We start from the raw sequence: 18,573 nt of genomic DNA, 5'->3' as shown, positions 1-18,573 counted from the left end.
CACCTCTGTTTGGGACACATAGGAAAGTCGTTGGCTAGAATTCGAAAATCAGATTTTTCAACCCGCCTCGACGAAAGCGTCTCCTATGAAAATCTCGCCTCTGTGGACCTCGCTCGGTCCCATTACTCTCTTTCCCGTTGCCGCTCACATGTCGTCGCTCCTCTACCGAAAGCGCGTATCCCGATTTCCAAAAGCGCCCCAAAAAGCATGGCATAACGTGTAAAAAAGGGCTCAAGCGTGAATTGACATACGCTCTTACGTCAGAAAGGCGACGATATTACGTTAACGAACGGCCGGACGTCACCAGCTTAAGCTCGAGAGTGTGAGAATCTGTCGGCTGCACTCTCATTTAAATCACGCGCCGCGAATATCAGACCCGTGAATTACGCCGCGCCCGACAAGAACCGCGCAACTGCAATTAGTGATCCCGTTGGACTTACGGGGTTTCTGAACACCGAAATGCAACGCACAACGGTCACCGCCGCCGGTTTTTGTTGTCTTAGGTTCGGACCCGGGACCAGGGCATTTCAATGCGATCAGAGCTCTCTCCTGTTCTCTTTTATCCCCGTTTTATTCTCGCCCTCGTACCCCCGCTCTCCTTTCATTCTGCCGCGCCAAGGAAAAACGCCGTATGGACATTCGAATGTTGCCCAATTTCCCCCGATCTTTGTATATTTTGAGGATGGTTACTAATATATTATCATTGAAATATTAGGATATCTCAAATCAAATCATAAGTGGATCCAGGGGGGTGTAAGGGGCGTACGTTCCTCCTCCGTTCGCTCGGAAAAAGGAGAGAGAAAAGGAGAACAAAGAAAAAAGGAAGGAACGTAGGAAAGAAGAAGGAAAAACGTTTGGACTTAGTAATTATTCGTGCCGAAATTGACTCAACCTGCATATTATAGATGCTTTAAACTTTTGAAATTTTTCTGGGGGAGGTCTTGGACCCCCCCCCCCTTTTTGCTTCTCGATGACACCATGCCTCCCCTTTTTGATCCGCCACTGTTCGGAGTTGATTTCAGTAATTTTCGTTCGGCGAATCGTGTTATTATACGAAAACTTTCGGTTAAAAAATGAGGATTGAGAAGGCTTTCATTTCCACCTTTTTTTAGAGTGGTCCAACTGGTCCATTCGTTAATCAATAATTAGAGGAAAAATAGTCACAAATTTCCCATATATCTTTTTATTTTTAGGTTTGCCCTTTGGCAAACCTAATTTTTTTCCTTCGGCTTGGCAACTTTCGGAGCTTCATACGGCGTTCTTCCTCAGCAAGGCGGAATTCCCGCCCCCCGTGCCTTTTTAATTGGGACACTGCGAGGGATGGAGGGAGGGAGGATTGGAGTAAGCGCTCATAGCAATGGCGAATCACGTTCCTGGTTCCGGGGACAAAGGAGTTACAGCTCGCTGCTACGCTGTGCTCGGGACATTTATCAATCACCGAGCTTAACCGTTTCTCGAAGAAATAAGAGGGGGGGGGGGGATCATCGATTCCTTGAAGATCATTTCCAACGCGTCTCGATGAAACTCTCCACCGCGCCTTGTAGTGATAAGAAAGATCGCCATATGAACCTCCATAAGTCCATACGTTGATACATTTCTTCTGTAAGGGCTGCATTTTTGGAGTCTTAATGGCGATTTTGATTCGAATTTTTCGGGGCATACTCTGAAACTTCATCACTAATATGCGTGTATTTATGCTGAAAGGAATTATGTCACACTATATCCTGTGTTTATGGTTCATTTTAGCATAAATACGTCCATATGAGCTCTCTGACCTCCTAAATCTTCATTTTTCAGTCACAGTTTGTGCTGCCATTCTACAGGACTGATTTCCATGATTTTTGCAGATATTGACAGGTGATGGTTGACCAAGGGAGAAAATGATGGACTAACTATAGGGTTTCTTTTGGTTTGCTGTTAGTTAGTCTATTATTTACCTTCTTTCACTGAAAAAAAAAAAGAAGTCTTAAATTTGCCGCCAAGAAGTATTTCTTCTTAAATCAAGAATTTTTCTGATTAATATAAGCTACTTTTTTGCTCAACCCGAACATCATTTTTCTTGCATCAAGAAAAAGTCAGCTTAAAGCAAGATAAAAAAAATTCATGGCGGCAAATTCAAGAATCATCATGCTTGATCCAAGCTACTTTTTTTTCAGTGTTGTCCATAGCAAACTTCCAACTCCACCAATAGGATCCCTCCGTATCCCTTTCGTCTCCTTTGTGTGTCGCTCTGTCTATCAATTTCAATAATCAGCCCACAGAGGTGCTTCGTGCGATGATCGACTTTCAGGGCTGAAACGAAGATCCTTAAAGGAGGTGCTGAAGAGGCCAGGGCCAGGCGTCTGCCCGACTGAAGGACTGAAGAGCAGTCAACTGCAGCTGGCCTCCGGAGCCGGTCGTGAGCACCCTCCAACCTCTCGGTGCATCGCAACTTTGACGCCCCCCCCCCCCCCGCCCCTCCCGGTGCCCCCCGTCCCCCTCGCCCCGTCGGCAGATGCATGCGGGCTCCCCGCCCAGACTAGTTTATGACTTGACCATGCACGCGCTATTTATACTCCGACGAAACACCCGCGGGCGGACACGGAGATTGGTCCTTGGAAAAAAGGAGATCGGGATCTGCAGGCATGAGGCGCAGGGCCGGAAAAAGATCGATAATCGATATTTTCCCATTTGAAGCTGTAGTAAAATATCGATTATTAGGTGTTCGTTAAGAACACCCTGTATATCGATCCTTTTACACAGGTTTAGAAGGCAGATCAATCGATATATCGCAAAGCACGACACGTTACTAAAAAATTGAATTTATCCATCAGGCCTATTCGATAATGATCCGACAGCCCGTGGCAGGCTGACTGTTGAAATCGATAGACAAAGCTACAGACATGGGAGACAAAGAGAAAATGGAGCAATCATACGTACAAAGGAAGTAATAGGACTGTACTCTACCGGCAACCCATGAGAGACCGTACGGTTAGCAGTGGCGTGGCTTGTTTTGCGAGGTATAGATTGACTTGCCCTTTAAAGCAATGATAAAGGATCGATAACACGGTGTTCGCAGCAAACATCTTAATAATCGATTCTTTACTAAAGCTTCATATAAGGGAAAATCGATTATCTATCATTTACGCCTGGCCGCTGATGGTCAGCCTATCATTTCCTTCCGTATGGACCATTCATAAATTACGTAACGCTCTGGAGGAAGTACATCACGAAAGTTTTACAAGGGGGGAGAGGGATCAAAAATGCTGAAAAAATGCGTTACGCAATTTAGAACCGCTCCCTTCATTGATAAGTGCCACCTGTTTCAACCAATAGAATCCCTTCATTTTCCCCTTATTTGTTTTGTCCATCAATTCAAATAATCTGCCTGCAGGTAGCCCTATTAGGTAATTGAACTTTAAGACGGTTCCGAGGCGGAATCTCTCACGTTCGAAAAATCCTCGCGCGGAACATTTCTTGTCAGCCCGTCGAAGCGAGCCCAAAGGTTACGGCTGATAAGAGAACCGGGTTGACGTGTCTACATTGTTCTACGTCTCAAAAGACTTCGCGGGCGCCTTTAAGGATAAGGTCGGAGGGGGTGGCAAGCAGGTGGAGGAAACGAAGGAGTGAGAAGGAGCCCCCCTCGCCCCCTCCGGCCGACGGACCTTGTCGAATGAAAAGCTAACTGGATATAAAATAAATAAATGATGAGAAAAAAAAGGGGTGCGGGGGAGGGGCGCGGCGCTGCAGGAGCTTGCAGCAGGCTACGGTCCTGCGGGATTACGAAAACCATAAATATAAATGCAGTAAGTAATGTGAAAAGTTTCCAATTTTTTTTGCCGCCCCCCCCCTCCCCCCTGCCGATCCCGTCGAAGCTCGGAGCTTTGAACACTTTTTGTATTGGGAGTATTGTTAAATCAATTATTGAGCAGCTCACGATGTGCGGCTTCCACGCTCCTGCGATCCTACTTTTTGAGACCTCCGCGCACCCCCCCCCCCCTCCTTAGATCCGCTGAGGAGCTCGGTCTCAAATTTTTCTCATTGAGAACTGAAAAGGTTCTCGATAAGGGGCCGATTAAGAGTTACGGAAGCTATGCTGCCGTGCAAAGGAAGAACCCCCTATGAGCCTTCGGAAGTTGCAATATTTTCTTAAAGAAAAGACGAATTTACTGGGAAAATTATGAACTTTTCCCCTCGAATTTTTCAGACGATTTTGTTCGCAATTTAACCCAAAATGCCTGAAAATTTGACAGAAAATATGCATGACATTCCTCAGAGATACATGTTTTATCCGGGGAGACGTGTCAACTCTCGAGTGTTCATACGACTCTCTTCCTTTGCACGGCAGTATGGAGAAGGGTCTGAGCTTGCCTTCCGAGGTCTTACGAAAGGGGAGTGGGTCAAGCCTGGTCTTACGTGAGCCTCCAACTTTTAGGGGAAAATATATTTGCTTATACATATATCTTTTCCCGGTCATTTTCAGCTTTTCTTCGTTACTTCCTGAAAAAATTGGGAAAGATAAAGGCAGTCTTCTTTAATTCAAAAGAAAGTGAAGGTTGCCTTACAGATGCATTACAAAGAGGAGGGTCAAAAAGTCGCCCAAAATGCCTTGCTTAACACTTGAACGGTACCTGAGTGGAAATCCATGAATTTTACTTGCCCCATGTGTAATTTACACAATAAGATATAAAATGATTCAGGTTAAAGTGAAAAAATGATTCCGGTTAAAGTGAAAAGATTACAATTGACAGGGTTGCCACCAAATTCAGAAAATGAAATCCCCTGACATTTCCCTGATTTCCTGACATATTAGTGAAATTACCTGACAATTATTGAAGATATGCCAGATGGTCATAAAAACACGATTAGAAATAGTTTTTGGGCATTTGTTGTTCGAAACGTCAAACCCAACAAATACAGGTGCTTACACATTTTTCCCTGACATTTTCGTCATTTTCCTTGACTTTTTAAAATTCCCTGATATTTCTCGGTTTTTCCGGTATTCCCGGACTGAGGCAACCTGAATGGACGGATTTTTTTTGGAGGGGGGGGGGGCGATATGGAGCCCCCGCACGATGCTGCTGAACGACCGTTTTCAGTGTGAAATTGAGCTCGTAGCAAAGGAAATGCACCAAAAATCGAAGCTCGCGGTATGATTAACGTCGAGTCATCGTTGCTGCCGAGTGCAGGGTGCAATGGGTGCATCGCTGAACTTTTCCACCGTTGCCAAGCTCCGTCCAAAAACGAGTTCCTGCCCGAGTTTCCGGGGGATTTTTCGGGGAGGGCGACCCGGGGGGCGGACGAGGGGGTGGATTTTTGCTGTTTAATTGCCCTGAACTCGGTAGCGAGTCGGAACACGGGTACGGCGCCGCTTGCGAGGCTCCTAATTTATCATCCAACTAAAACAGAGACGTCGTTAGTAATTCCGCCCTAAAGTTTCCTCCAATCGCATCGCCCAACTTTCCGCGTTATTATGGCCGAGTGCCCGAGATTTCGCCGTCCGCCCCCCCCCCCCCCGCCGCCGCCGTTCGATCGATCCATCGATCAGCGGTGAGCATCGCGTCTCATGTTCGCCGCATTTGCAAAGCGGTACACTGAGAAAAAGCTAGGGTTAAAATTGCCGTGTTAGTGGTGTTCTGAATGAACTTATAATTGGACCGCGTTTAGTAGAGAGTAATCAAACCAAATCAGCTATTGCCAATTATAACTGGGCGATTGATTTTCTTACAAGAGGCATTAAAGGCATTAAGGCATTTGCTTCGTGCTATGCAGAAAATTCACTGAAATTTGCACAAAAATCTGCACGGCCATTTTCATGAGAAAAACTAAATGGCCCCTTTAAATTTGGCAATAGCTGATGTGGCTTGGCTCCTTTCTGTACAACGCCGCTGTACGGTCAAATTATAAGTTCATTCAAAACACCACTAACACGGCAATTTTTTTGTTTTATTGGGCTGCTTTTAGCATGAAGGAACCAAACCACATCAGGTGAGGTGGAGAGGTTTACGAGAGGACGCGTGTGCGAATTCCTTTGAACAATTTAAGGTATTTGCTTCGTGCTCTGAGGGACGGAGCTGCTGAGGCACGACCATTAATGCGGGTGAGCTTTACTATTCTCGGGAAAAATTGGGCGTACTTCTATCAAACAGAACTATGTGCAGGAGGGAAAGATAGGGTATGCTCGTTAGTCGAGGCCATAAGAATGAATGGGAATTATAAAGCGCCGGTGACGTCAGCGGCGGTGTAAACTGGGGTAGGTTTGACACGAAGAAATTGCGGTTTTTCTACGACTTGAGCGCACACCCGGCACACCGTGCTATACGCGCAATGCATGAAGTATTCCAGGGTCTTGTTAGGCGCTACTACGCGCTGCCCACGCACCGTGCTATACGCGCAATGCATGAAGTATCCCAGGGTCTTGTTAGGCGCTACTAATCGACTGTTTTCGATACACGCTCCAGCCGGCCCCGTCCACAACGCTTTAGCGTGCTCTGCAAAAAATTCTTTCAAATTTGCACAAAAATCTGCACGGCCAAATTCATGTCAAAAATTAAATTGCCCTATATTGGTAACAGCTTACGTGACTTCGTTCCTTTTTTCTGGAGCGCCATTTTTTCCCCTTCGATTTCTTTTCCATGAAACGTTCTGAATATTGTCACGAAGTTCTTTATACTTTTCCGGGATCAGAGCCTGGAGGCTTTTTGTTCTGGAGAGTGGAAAAATTCCGCCATTTTGAAGGAAAAACGCCGTATACGCATCGGTGTTGCCAAATTTTCCCTGACAAAAAATTCATTTTGGAGAAAAGTTTTGACCATTTCTCTTTGGAATAGTCAGATACTTCAGATTGAATAATGTTCAAATTTTTGGAGAAATTCAATGGAACATAATCTGTTTTGATTTCGATAAAACTCAGATTTCATCAGCAAGGATTCGGCAATGTCGGAATATTAAAACGGCATTTTTACATAGCACGGTAGAGGCGACTGTGACGTTGAATACACGCTGATGAAATGTATTCATTTCGATGCTCCCGGAGCGAGGGCCTAAAACAAGGAAATATCTGGACCGAGGGTTTTTCAAAAAGTTTGGAGATGACTGGAGCAAATAATAATTTATTCACTTTTTCAGTCCTCCCATTGAAAAACGGCGAAAGAGGGTCGCGTCGCTTTGCCCTGTTCTAGTTACACTCTGGATATACGTTATTTTTAATGCCGTTCCGCCGCACGGTGGTTGTAAATTTGAGGTTTTGAGGATAATGGAGAATTGATCAGTTGCGCTCGTCACAGAATCGTGTTTTGATGCTTGATTCTTGTGGATCGGCTAAAAGTAATAAGATATCTCTAGACAGCAACTCTCTACGATCAATATTAACCGAGATATCGCACTTTGAACAATTCGGTTTATGACGTCGTCCACCGCGGTAGTGACACCCTTGGTTTCCTCCAGCTTGCTTTCATTTATCAGGGAGACACATTTTCACTGGTTACTCAACGTGAAACTCGGATGAGAGCAAAGTGGAAGAAACCAAAGGTGTCACTATACCGCGGTGCACTGAAAAAATAGTTATGTTTACAGGGCTCCTACACTTTCCTTGTTACAGCTACAGAAGTTTCCGTTATGAGGACAGAGTATTCAGTGCTCACGACCAAACCTCTGCTCTCACAACAGAAAAATTCTGTGAGTACAACATAGAAAATGCAGGAGCCCTGTAAACAGAAGGGTCTGTTATTAGCACCGACTGTATTTTTGCATGTGGATGACGTCATAAACAGAATTTTTCAAAGCGCGATATCTCGGTTAATATTGAACGTAGATGCCGTTTGGACAGAGCCTAATATTTTTCGCTGAGCTACAGGAATCAAACACCAAAACATGAGTCTGTGACCGGCGCAACTGACCCATTCGCTTGTGAAAACAATAGAGAGACTGGAAACATACATTCCTTTGATTGCGACCAGAGGCGGATCCAGCAATTTGGCAACACCGTATTTCCTCCATTTAAACCTATGCTAAATAATCGATTCTTGTCGGAGCGACCGGCTCCTCTAAGAATCGATACATTTCCATAGGTTTAAATGGAGGAATTCCGGTGTTGCCAAATTTCTGGATCCGCCAATGATTGCGACGTTGGTATTCACCACTCGTTTTTTATTAAAATTCTTCAAGAAAACTAGCTGACATTTTCTCTTGAAATTGTCAACCGAAGGCTAGCGTCATGTTGCATTTTACTTCCCGTATTGGCCAAACTTTTGTGTTGGAATTTCTTTCTGTGTACTGCAAAGTTTCGGTACTTTATCAGTATTCCCGGGCCACCATAAAAAACCTACAATTTCCGGGACGGTAGACACCCTTCAAAAGCTCCCCTTAGCCACCTCGACTTTGCTCGACCACACCCCAACGGCCGACGAGCAGACTTTTCCGCTTTTCCGGCCATTGTGCGGCGCGGTGCGGACAATACAGAAGAAAACTCGGTATTTGCCGAGCGAGTAACAAGCGCAAGCGACTGAGATAGCGCGAGCATTCCTCCTGGCCGTGTCTCGCTGATTCCAGCCGTGCGTCCAAGTCCAACAAAAGAGAAGTAGGAACTTTTGGTCTCGACGTTTACATTGCACGTTTTTCCCGACCCCGCGCCACGCTTTCAAGTTTCCACTTCGCCCCCTCCTCGGACCTCCCAAGCTCCGCGCTTAAGCTGCGTTTTCATCATCGAAACAGAAAAAAAATAACAATAAGATAAAAAAAAACTTGACGGCGATATATAAAAATCTCGCAGAACTACCAGTGCTTTCTTCAGCCTTCAAACTATGTACTTTCGTCGAATCAAAGTATGAAATACGAAGGAAAAACAAATGGATTTCAGGCCTCACTGGTAAAGAAAACCTCTTGGTTCAAGAGTGCAGTTTCTTGTCGCCGGATTTAAGAGCCTTGAACTCTTGTTTCAAGCGGATTTTGCATTGATTCAATTCACGTTTGAATTGAATCAATGCAAAATTCGCTTGAAACGAGACTTCAAGACTCTTAAATCCGGCGACATGAAACTGCACTCTTAAGTCGATGCACCGCGGCATTGGTCCAAGAGGTTTTTTATACCAGTGTTTTTTTGCATGCTCAACGTGATTTTCATGCAATTTTACTTGTAAAGAGTACATTTATTTGGTAGTATCTCTTGCGTGCAACAGACCCATTAGGTTTTCTTGTGGGGAAATTGGGCTGACCTTCGGGCCTTAAGTGCTCTATGTTTCAACAAGTCCATACTCTCCGTATCCACGTGCTCTAGTATACTCTACAATCCTCCCCCTCCCCCCAGCCCTCCCGAGTTGGGTGGTTTTCGAGAACTGGCGGAATCAAGCGGGGCCGATCAAATTCGGAAAGGAGTCCCGCTTGGCTCGTATTTTCGGCGTAATTCGTTTCGCGGCTGGAGTTCCGGAGAAAAGCTCAAAGCGCGAGTGGGGGGGGGGGGGCGGAAAGCTCGTCGGGGGTATCGTGAGGAGGAGAGAGGGGGGATGGAGGGAGGAGGAGATAAGATCGCGGCCGGAGTCAATCAATCAGGCAATTAATCATCGGTGAGATACCTGCGATTAGCATTCGCCCTTTGACGTCCTTCGGTTTCCGTTCCCTTTGTTCCGCCGTCGGCGCCCCCGCCGAGCGATCGCTTCGCCCCAGCGCCGCGCCGGCGCGTGCGACCGCCAACCAGATCCACCTCCAAAAATTGCGCTCGTTTCACCTGGGCTTTTTGTGGATGCAGGACATGACTGTCCCCAGGGAAAACTAGTCGTTTTCCTGATCAGGGTGTCTACCAAATATGAAAAACCAAAATTGGGAACTTTCGGGGACTCTTGGGGGTTTTTCGAGAAAATCGGGGACATTTTTTCCCGGAATAGTGAGAGAAAGGGAGCTAGTTGGAGCGTTGAAAGGCGTTTTTATGCGACTAATTTTACAAGTCATGTTCAACTGATGAAAACATACGAAAAACCAAGCAACACCTCAGTTTTTTTAATCCTGGTTACGCACCACGACGTCACGGCTAGCGGGAAAATTTGAAAATGCCGGTGTTTAGAACAGCAAACTGACTGATTTAGTGACTACGTCATTCGATGGATCGATATATTTGCTGTTTGCTGAAACGAACACCGATCGATTCTTCACCGCGGCTTCAAATGGAGAAATATCGATGATCGATCATTCGCCACTGCCGAGATGTACAAGACCTCTCCAAACTCGAAACCCTGATTTGATATTCCCTTTAGTTATCAATTTCTTGAATTTTACATAATTAGGTAGTTTTCCGTCTAAGATCCTTTCAAAGATGGATCCCTTTCTCTTCTGCTTCCGATACTTACAAAATTGCTTCTTTGCGTGCAAGTATAGCAGCGGATGGAGGCACAAGGAGAAAAAGTGTCCATTACGGGTGCATTAAGGCATTTCGCAAGGACTCGAGAATTTCTGTGCATTCTTGAAGCTTACATAAAACTTACTTAATTGCTGCAACTAACGGGGTAATAACCCAGCTTTCCCGGCGGTAATCATAGTTCTCGGGCGGAAATTCGATAAGGAAAAACGGAAAGCTCCGGGGGACAGAACAGTCGGAAACGAGAGTAGTTCTCCCGCCCGTAATGAACACGAAGCCACCGACTTAACGAAAGGGCCCCGGCCGCGGATCGACGGAAAACCGCGCCGAAAACAGTAACTCAAGACGAAACAGGAAACGATAGTGTCGAACGCGGATAATTCCGGCTCTCTGGATACTGTTTTAATCTTTACGGGATGCTCCCAACTTTAATAACCGCGCGAATATTTTAACGGTCGGAGCTTTTAACTTTTCGCAACAAATTAGCGGAGCAAATGCATTTTTGATGTTCGCCCCGCGCCGTCTCGGGGACGAACCGTGCGCGTGCCCCCCCCCAACCCCCTGGGGGGGGGGGGTGCTTGGGGGTCCCACGGAGCTCGAGGATCCAGATTTCCCTCTCTCACTTTTTACTCTCGTTTACGGACTACGGAGTCGTTTATCCGCTCGACGCTACCCCCGCGTAAGTGGACTTCGCGCCGTCGATTTACGGCGCGGTCCGTTAAGAACCGTTTCCTCGGACGTATTTTCCACTTTGTAAAAATTTACCGCTTCACCGTAGAACCGCGGCGCCGCACAGTGGATCGAGTCGATAGGAGAGGTCGGACAAAAGTTCCGAAACTTTAAAAGCTCATAACTCCGTTCGTACAAAATTTTGAGGTTTTGAAAACGGTTCCATTGGTTTCCTCGTGAAATTTTCTTCCAGACACACGTTTAGAATGCGACGATTTAAACATCAAAATGTGTAGTTTTTATCAGAAAATTCATATCCGATCTCTCTGATTGACTCGATCCACTGTGTGGCGGTCCGGTTCCCTAGCTCGATCTAGGAGCGGGAGGAACTTTGTCGCGCTAAGGAAAAACGCCGTATGAAAATTCGAGAGTTGCCAAATTGCCTTCGATAAAATGTTAATTTTTGAGGAGAGGTATGCATATTTTCTCCTTTTAATTTTCGGATACTGCATATTAAATTGCGGATGAAAAGCTGTGAAAAATTGAGAGAAAAATATCCGCAAGTTTTCCAGGAAATTCACATTTTAGTGAAGGAAATTTGGCAACGCCTGAAGGCTCGTACGGCGTTTTTCCTTAGAACGGCAGAGGTGTGACCCGAGAGGATTCGTTCGAGTAACTTTCGTACGAGTTGTTTTGTTCTAACGAATGTGGGGTCCGCGGTGCTTTAACACACGTTATTGCGATTTTGAGGGGAACAGGTTCAGGAGGAGTCGGTTGGGCCTGTCCTCGACTCCCCGCAGTGTAAAATCAAACCCCTTCATGTCTTGTAACTCAAAATCTAATGGATGAAATCTCTTTTTTTTTTTTTTTTTTTTTTTTTGGTGTGTGTCTGATTCCTTGTTGTGTCTCCTCATATTTGCCGAGTGATTTTTTCAATTCGTTGAAATTTTGAATTTGAATACATAATTTTAATATTCATATATATTTTCAACAAGTAAAAATTAAAAGGATCTATAGAAATTTGAATTTTCAATCGCTAGGAGCATTGATCGCCGAACAAAGCATTGAGCTTTCACGCATCGCGCCTTCAATTTTGCAGATGCAACACGGACATCCATCAAGCACAAATAGTTTTATCTCTGCGCCGTCATCAATGCGTAACCTTTCCCTCCCTCTGTTTCGATTGATCTTTATTTGTAGTGGTGCTGTGAGGCTATGCGAGAAACACGGCCGAAGACAGGAGAGACGTAATACGACCTATACTAGTTACTCAACTTCTCTCCCAAATTGAACCGACGTCCTCTGGCAGCATAGACCTAAGCACTGGGAGTTCAGTTCACGCCTCGCCACATCGCGCCTTCAATTTTGCGCATGCAACACGGACATCCATCAAGTACGAATAGTTGTATCTCTGCGCCGTCATCAACGCGCGTCCTTTCCTTATCTCTATTCCCACATTTTATTTGTTTCCACCGGTCGTACTTAAAGGGTGGTTTATAGTCTACATGAGCAACACAGCCGAGGATAGGAGAGACGTAATCTGGCTTCGTTTTTTAAAATGCTTGCTAAAAACAACCGTGGTCAAATTGATGAATAAAATCAAAAGGAATTATTCACATAGGATTTATCTGCTTCATACTTGATTTTGATTAAACTCTCACTGGAAGAGCGGAAATTCTAAACCTGGTAAGTGCCATTACGTGATTCTACGATTGCGTATGATGGTTCGCATTGTAAAAGAACCTAGGTTCCCTAGTTTCATTTATTCTTTAAACCAGAGACAAGGATGCTACGCCCCCTAACATTGTGACAGCTTGGCTGCTTGGATTCTAATCGTTCCACGTTTCTCATATGATTCCATTGTGTAGAATATGATTTTCCCTCGATTACATGTTTTTTCATGACAAGCATTGCTTTTCTTCTCAAGCTCCTAAAGTTTATTACATGAAAAAAAAAGGTACAAAATCTTAGCGACACCTGATGGCGCTTACCAGGTTTTGAGTTCCCACTCTTCATTAGTGCATAGTTTCAGTGGCGAGGCGTGAATGATCGATTATCAATATTTCTCTATTTGAAGCTGTGGTGAAGAATCGATTATTGAGGTGTTCGTTGCGAGCACCCTGTCTATCGAGCTTTTTCCGTAGGTCTAAACGACAGATCAATAATTGATATATTGCAAATCATGCCACACTATTGCATAGTTCCTTCTAGCATAGATGTGTCCAAATATCCATTTCAAGTTTCCCGGTGGCAAGAATGGAATTCCATGCAGTGGGGAAGCATGAATGATCGATTATCGATATATCTCTATTTGAAGCTATGGTATAGAATCGATTGTTAAGGCGTTCGTTGCAAACACCCTGTTTATCGATCCTTTTCCATAGGTTTAAATGGCAGATCAATCGATACATCGCAACACTGAAATTCCATGTGTGCTTAAAGTTCCAAGATCCACAAGAACTTCCCCACGTAGCGTCGCGAAGCGGGCATCCAGCCAGCCTTATAGTTACCGATTTCTGCGGAAACGCTTACTATTTCGCACTGTCTCCAGAGGAAGTATTTGGAGAGTTGGTAACCTCGGTTCGCCCGCGGCGATGTAGGCTTTCTTTGACGAATCTCTCTCCAAACTCGAGATCTCACGCTACTAAACATCGGCACCCGACGGTAAAGGAATTCTACCCTCGAGTTCTGCCCTGCTCGCAGTACACGAGTCATCGCACGGTGGGTTGACTCAATAGGAGAGGTCGGACAAAATTTGGGAACTTTGAACACTTATAACTTCGTTTATACAAAACTTCGAGGTTCTAAAAGCGGTTTCCTCGTGAAATTTTTGTCTGAAGGCACCCCTTTAGATATAAAATGTGACGAATTTAACATAAAAATATGTAATCTTGGTCAGAAATTTCATTTCCGACCTCTCTAATTTACTCGCTCCACTGTGCGTCGCTCCTAAAGCGTAAGGGCGCACCTCAATTTCCATTCGAGCCCATGTCTTCGTAAGACGCTATGCTTTCCAGAGTTGAGGTGGACATCAAGATACATCGGAGAAGTGACGATGTGAAGCGATAATATGCGTACGACGAGCGGGTCTTCCAGGTGATTCCGCTCGGATATGTCTGATGTTAATACACAACCATTCCCATGAAAATCGACAAGCACTCGCATTGAGTCAATTCGCACTATAGCGTGGAGCTGTGTTCTGTCATCATTCTGATACGACGTTTCCCTGTCACATTTTGGTAAAATTCCCTGAAAATTGGGATAATCCGGATGCTTAAAAATAGATGATTAGAAATAGTTCTCAGGTAAAATTTGTTATTGGAAACGTCAAACCCTTTCTAGAAAAGAAATGTTTCCCTCACATTTCCAGGTTTTTTCTGACTTTTTGGACTTCCCTGACATTTCCCGGTTTTCCGGTATTCCTGACTGTGACAACCCTGACTTTAGCCACAATTTCAATAAGTTAGGCGCCAAGAGTAATATTTAGGCGGATTTTGCGTATGGCGCCAGCAGGATTCGAACACCGTGCGCGGATTTTTACGGAGATAGTGCGTGGGTTCGTCCGACGGGTACACCATTGAAGCAGCGGTGGAGTCAACGACTGGGACAATGAGAGCACTGTTAGGTAAGCGATTGTTGAGCGATTGCGGATGTCGCGTCGTCGTCGTTGTCGGCGTCGCACAGCGAGTCGAGTCTATCGAAGAGACCGGACATGACATTTTTTACTAAAACTGCAAATTTTGATGTTTATTTCGTCAAATTTCAAATTTTGAGAAGTAATTCTCAAAGAAAATTTTATAAGTAAACGAATGGAACCATTAGTGAGGCCTCAAACTTTTGTAAAAATAGAGTTATGAGCTTTCAAAGTTTCCAAATTTTGTCTAACCTCTCCTACTGACTCGATCCCCTGTGCGTCGGCCTGGTGTGAATGCGCCGGGACGCTCGGGCATTGAGGTGCACCCAGCTCGTGTCCGTCCCTTGTCGCCCGCGCCGCGCCACCGTTAAGCCGGGCATTTTTTATCGGGTCCCCCTACAGTGCCGTGTTACGGCGGACAACCGTAAGTGGAGTCCGGGCTGAACCTCGAGACACATAGGGGCACGTGCTAACCGTGGCTCATGCAGAAATGCACTTGTTCCTCTTTTCCGTATCACGGGAGCACAGTCTGACGCCCGACGCGACGCGACGCGACGTGGACAGCGGACACGCTTCATTGGAGAAAGCGCTTTAATTTTTAATCGAGCTCTCAGTCAGTCGGCTCTTAATCCCAGCCAACGGTTCGATTATTAACTGTCGCAGTCCGAGCCGACGACTTCGACGAACCTTATATTTTCTATCACGTGACAGACGCCCGAAGCCGAATGCATGGAGGGTATGGGTTCGATCGACATGAATCGATCGAAAACTAAAAACGTGAATCCATCGACACCGATTCGATCGACTGGTGAGGCATCTAAAACCAAAACCGGGAATCTCCCTTGCCCTTTCTGAAAACTTTGCGATATTATAATTTTAATATTGAAAGAACGAGATAGCCTCCATATTCATGTTTTCTTGTGAATTTTCTGCTATCAAGCAAGAAAATTAGGAAACATGTTAGAAACAGCCAGAAATTTTGGTTGCTCCTCGCAGAAAATTAATATGATTGCACAATTTTTAGACAGTGCAATGCAGATTGCCGGTTTCGGTTTTAGACACATTCAATTCGTCGCCTTCCTGACATAAGGGCGTGACTGCACTCGACGATGAGTCCTGTTTTCCGTATAGCTCGGTGCTTTCTCGGGCTCATCTCAAATTGTAGTTACGCCCTTATGTCAGCCAAGCGACGAATTATTAAAAAAACCGGTGTCCGGAACACGTGAAAGTGAAAATAGAGATACGCCCTTACGTAAGAGGAGCGACGACATGACCAAGTATATAGCTTTTGAAATGTGATAAAGTTCCTACAAGAAGGTAGGTATGCAACCAGTACCGTCGTTAAGTTACTTTGGTTGCATAAACTGTTTTTCTTTATCATCTACTGATTATTATTGATCTGAATCACACTTGGACTAAAACGAGCGTTGAAAAAAGAACTTTAAAAGTAATTTAACCACAAGGAAAATAGTTGAACGTCTAAAACTGTCATATCCATGGGACGATTCCACATTCGATAAAGTTCTTACAAGAAGGTAAGTATGCAACCAGTACCGCCGTTAAGTTACTTTTGTTGCATAACTTGTTTTTTGTTATCATCTATTGATTTATTGATCTGGATCACAATTGGATGAAAAGGAGCTTTGAAAAGAATAACTTTAAAAGTAATTTAACCATAAGGAAAGTAGTTGGACGTCTAAAACTGTCATAGGCATCGGACCGTTAACCCGAGGTTTATTTGGACGCTTGGCGGGATTTTTCGCTGCGCCCGGCGGCGACGCGACGCTACGTGGAGGACCGGCAGCTGCGGCGGTTACGAGTCGGGAGACGCGTCTCGGCGAAGTTGAAGTTGAGGCTGAAGTTGAGCGTCTCGGAAATCGGAAGCACGCGCCATATGTTTAACATCTTGCTCGTCTGTTATTGTTTTAGGGCCGTTTTACGCCAGCGATTGCAAGCCCCAAATTGCCCTCCCCCCTCCGACCGCCTCCCGAGGAGCCAGGCTCCCTTTTTACCCCGCAGCTATTTATTTATCGCTCGGTTATGGCCTGGGCCCCGGGCGCTCCCCGTGCCGAGTCAACGACTCCTACACCTGAAAATTCGAGGGGGGAGCCGAGCCTCTTGTTCCCTCCGTAGTTTACGGCCGAAACGAGGGGACAAGGGGGTAATCCTCCCTCCCTCTTTCCCCCCACTTCATACCTAGCGAAAGAAGTTCGGTTCATGTTGAACAAAGAACTTTTTCGGTTCAGGTTGTAGATATTGGTCATAGAAACTGGAGGTCCTGTATAGAGAGAGTACACACTGGAAAAAAAAAAAAAAAAAAAACGCATTGGATCTAGAGTTCAGACTCTTAAAAACATCGACAGGAAAAATACTCTTGATTCAATCAGATTTAAGATTAAATCAAGAACCAAGCCTCTTAATTTGAGCGGATTTCCTTTTGATTTAAGCTTAAATCTGCTTGAATCAAGAGTCCTTTTTCTTGTCAATGTCAAAGAGTCTGGACTCAGGATCAAATGTGTTCTTTTTCCCAGTGCAGGTGTGTACAGATAAGGTTCGAAAACCTATTCAGAAGATAGAGAGTGTTTAGTACTATGACAAGGCTTGTAGACAAGTATTAGTGGCGTTTTCCATTTACATTATTGGATCGCATCTAGCAAAAAGGAACCACCGCAAATACAGTGTTTTCAATATTGTGCAACTTCTCCTTTTCTTTCAAAAATAATTAATACATGTACAGTATGAAAATTTACACAATTACTTTTCCATTGAAGGTAACAATTTGTTGGTGAGAAGTCGAAAGTATTTGTTATTCTGGGAGATTTTTTTATAATTATGAAGGAGCATCGTGTTTAAAACACTGTAATCGCGCTGGTTTCTTTTTTCTAAATGCGATCCAATTATTTGTGCCCTGAAGCCTTGTAATATAATAAACTATGAGTGATTCATTCTAAGTATGTGTAAGAGTGAGTACCACACTTACCACACTAGGTCCGATTCAATACATCTAAACTTTTGAAATGGGACCCTTTTTTAAATCTATCGATGAAGCCAATCAGCATAGATTGAGGATGGTGTGTTGCTGTGTTGTGAATGAGTCAGACTCAAGGCACGGCGCACAGTGGAATACGTCAATGGAAGCTGTCTGACATGATGCGGAACTTCAGAAGCTTATATCTCCGTCAATCCGAAAAGTAGAAATTCCAAAGTGGTCGCATTGATATTCTCCTTCAATTTTCTTTGAGAGACACGCCTTAAATTATATATTGCGACAAAATGAACATCAATTTTGCAATTTTAGTAAAAATGTTCATTTAAAGTTTTCATTTTAACCTCTCCCTCTGCGCGGCGCGGCGGGCGGCACGCTTCCCGCCCTTGGATTTCACAACGCCCCCCCCCCCCCCCCCACGCCCGCGGTTCTGCGTATTGCCGTGCTATGGAAGATCGCCGTATGAACCTTCAGGCGTTGCCAAATTTGCCTCGATTAAATACGAATATATTGGAAAAGTTGCTGATATTTTTCCTCTAATTTTTCAGACAGTTTGTCCGCGAAGTCATCTAAATCATCTGAAATTTTTAAGGAAAAATATGCTTAACTTTCCTCAAAAATAAGTGTTTCATCCGGGGAAATTTGGCAACTCTCGAATGTTCATACGGCGTTCTTCCTTGGCACGGCAGCGTGGTGAGGGTAAAAACCACCGAGGGCAGCAATCACCGCGGCAGAAGAAGCCATTGAAAGTGGGTTTTGAATTTCAAGCAGACGAGGAGCGGGAGGGGGGGGGGGGCAGGATATCGGAAGGATACGAGCCCGATTTAATTAACACAGTCCAGCAAGTCGGCCGGGAGGCTAAGGAAATCTCAGACTCAAGGCAGACGCGAGGCAGGCATTAGCACACCCTCGGATATCTCCGACACTCGCATCAGAAAGGAATCCACTCTCCGAAAGTAA

Source organism: Bemisia tabaci, chromosome 3, assembly GCF_918797505.1.
Source record: "Bemisia tabaci chromosome 3, PGI_BMITA_v3".
In the NCBI taxonomy this organism is placed as follows: Eukaryota; Metazoa; Arthropoda; class Insecta; order Hemiptera; family Aleyrodidae; genus Bemisia; species Bemisia tabaci.
This window is presented reverse-complemented; position numbering follows the sequence as displayed.